The sequence below is a fragment of the Physeter macrocephalus genome, chromosome 5 (assembly GCF_002837175.3).
Source record: "Physeter macrocephalus isolate SW-GA chromosome 5, ASM283717v5, whole genome shotgun sequence".
Classification (NCBI taxonomy): Eukaryota; Metazoa; Chordata; class Mammalia; order Artiodactyla; family Physeteridae; genus Physeter; species Physeter macrocephalus.
The window spans coordinates 105,759,207-105,762,074 of record NC_041218.1 but is presented as its reverse complement, the minus strand read 5'-3'; the positions used below and the strand labels follow the sequence as shown (position 1 = coordinate 105,762,074).

The following is a 2,868-nucleotide window of genomic DNA, read 5'->3' as shown; positions in this document are numbered from 1 at the left end:
GTGTCTCTGAACTTATTGTGAGAAGAGACTGTCTTTGCGCCATTGTGTGGGGTTTGCTCCTTTTCACAGATCAGTTGACCATATTTCTTTGGTTCTGTTTCCAGGCTCTTCACTCTCTTCGGTTGATCCCTTTGTCTGCTCTCTCACCGACACAACATTGTTGGATTTTACTGTAGCTTTATGATAAGCCCTGATGTCAGGGAGTGTGACTCTTCAAGTTTGTTCTTCTTCAACACTGTGTTGGCAGTTCTGGGTCTTTTACTTCTCCACACAAACCCTACTATTTAAGGTATACCATATGGTACACCTCTCCATATCAACTTTAGGATCAGTTTGTTGATATCCACAAAATAACTTTCTGGGATTTTGATTTTGGCTGCATTGTATCTATAGACCAAGTTGGGAAGAACTGACATCTTAAAAATATTGAGGGGCTTCCCTGGTGGCGCAGTGGTTGCGCGTCCGCCTGCCGATGCAGGGGAGCCGGGTTCGCGCCCCGGTCTGGGAGGATCCCACGCATATATAATTAATATTTATAGGTACATGTTAAAAATCAGACTTTACCATTCAGCTGAAAAACTCTCAGTAAACTGGGAATAAAGAGGAACCTCCTCAACTTGGTAAAGAATATCTGCAAAAAACCTAAAGTTAACGTCATACTTAATGATGAGAGACTTGAAGTTTTGTCATTAAGATGAGGTACAAAAAAAAGGTTTCCCCCCTCTCAGCACTCCTTTTCAGTGTTGTACTGGAAGCCCTAGCTAATGCAATAAGATAAGAAAAGGAAATAAAATGGATATGGATTGGGAAGGAAGATATAAAACTTTGTTCACAGATGACATGATAGTCTATGTAAAAATCTGAAAGAATCAACAACAACAAAAAAACTCCTAGAACTAATAAGTGGTTATAACCACTATTAGTGGTTATAACCACTAATAGTGGTTATAACCACTTATTAGTTCTAGGAGTTTTTTTGTTGTTGTTGATTCTTTCAGATTTTTACATAGACTATCATGTCATCTGTGAACAAAGTTTTATATCTTCCTTCCCAATCCATATCCATTTTATTTCCTTTTCTTATCTTATTGCATTAGCTAGGGCTTCCAGTACAACACTGAAAAGGAGTGCTGAGAGGGGGGAAACCTTTTTTTTGTACCTCATCTTAATGACAAAACTTCAAGTCTCTCATCATTAAGTATGACGTTAACTTTAGGTTTTTTGCAGATATTCTTTACCAAGTTGAGGAGGTTCCTCTTTATTCCCAGTTTACTGAGAGTTTTTCAGCTGAATGGTAAAGTCTGATTTTTAACATGTACCTATAAATATTAATTATATATGACATGTCAGGATTTGTGCTGATAATGAGAACAGACCCAGGCTTCTTTCCCATGCACTGGTTAAGTCATTGTGAAATTTCCTTCATACACACTCACACACATGTGCTGCACATGCTCCACTCAGAGGGACTGCCTGCTTCCATTCTGGTTCCAATGGATTCCTACCAAGTAGTTTCATTTTCATGGTTCTTTTTAATGATGTCCAAGAATTTCTTGTCCAACAGTAAAGTTATGGTTTTTCTTCTGAGGTCTTGCTTCTGTGACATCACCACTTTTAATTTTGCAAGTTTTCTTTTCCATAAATGTGTACTCAGGGATCTCTTGACAGATCTTGCACCCCTTTCATTTATTCCTAACCCTGGCCCATGAGTACACATTGAATTGTTAGTTTCTTGACACATTATTAATATGATGATTACCACTATAGTTTCCCAATAAATAGTTCCAGTTACTTTTGCCTGGGGACAACTTCTTGCTATAATAGAGACAATTTAACATAAGTATGGGGCTCAGATAAACATCACAGGCTTGACTACAGTTGGATGGACTAGGGCAGGTTGGGACTGCCATCCTCTTCCCTCCCAAAACGTTGATTTATTCATTTCATTCTAATATTTTTGGTTGCTCTATGTGCCAGGAATACTGGGGATACAGCAACAAAAGATGGATAAGAAGATAAAACATCTCTACCTTTAAAGAGCTTATTTTCAAGGCAGAAGAAGTTACAAAAAACAAGGTGAAAAAGGTACAGAAATAAAATACCAGATATGTTAGCTGGTGATAAGTGCTGTGGTTAAATATAAATGAGGAAATGGGGACAGGGCTGGGGATTTACAGAGAAGTTGACATTTGAGTAAAGACCCAGAGGCAGTGAGGGAGTGAGTTTGTCATCATTTATGGGGGATAATCAGAAGATGAGGGAAGAGCAAGGGTAGAAGTAAGTGATGGAGCTTGCCTGGCACACCCCATGCATAGCAGTGGGGAGAGACATGGTCAGAGAGGTCAAGGGGATGAGATGCGGAGGGACTCACAGGCCACCATAAAGACTTTGGCATCAACTCAATATGAAGGGATGCCATCAGAGTTCTAAAGGAGAGGAGACAGGCTGTAACTCACATTTCAACAGGACCACTCTGGGGCCATGTAGAGAGTGGATGAAGGGTGAGCAGGCGTGGAAGTCGGTGAGCACTCATTCGCCCTACCCCGTTGGCTCCTCCTCCATGTTTTCTGCTCCACACAACTTGGGAATGGAGCCCAGGCTGGGGTCCCACCACCAGGTGTTGTCTCCTGTCAAACACAGGTCATGGGATTTCAAAGTCAAGTCGCTTTTCTTCCTCTAAGTTTGCACCTCCAGATGCTAGGCAGACCTGTCTCAAAACAAAACTGTGGGGCTTCCCTGGTGGCGCAGTGGTTGAGAGTCCGCCTGCCGATGCAGGGGACGCGGGTTCGTGCCCCGGTCCGGGAAGATCCCACATGCCACGGAGCGGCTGGGCCCGTGAGCCATGGCCGCTGAGCCTGCGCGTCCGGA

The 2,868-nt window shown here is 42.3% G+C and overlaps 1 long non-coding RNA gene across 1 annotated transcript in view; it reads right to left on the bottom strand.

Moving 5' to 3' along the window:
• LOC114486362 (uncharacterized) overlaps positions 1 to 2,868 on the bottom strand; it is a 66,359-nt gene that overhangs the window by 42,478 nt on the left and 21,013 nt on the right. Inside the window, exon 3 of the long non-coding RNA XR_003680010.2 lies at positions 2,457 to 2,627. This is a non-coding gene — a long non-coding RNA (uncharacterized lncRNA). The remainder of the gene's footprint in view (positions 1 to 2,456; positions 2,628 to 2,868) is intronic.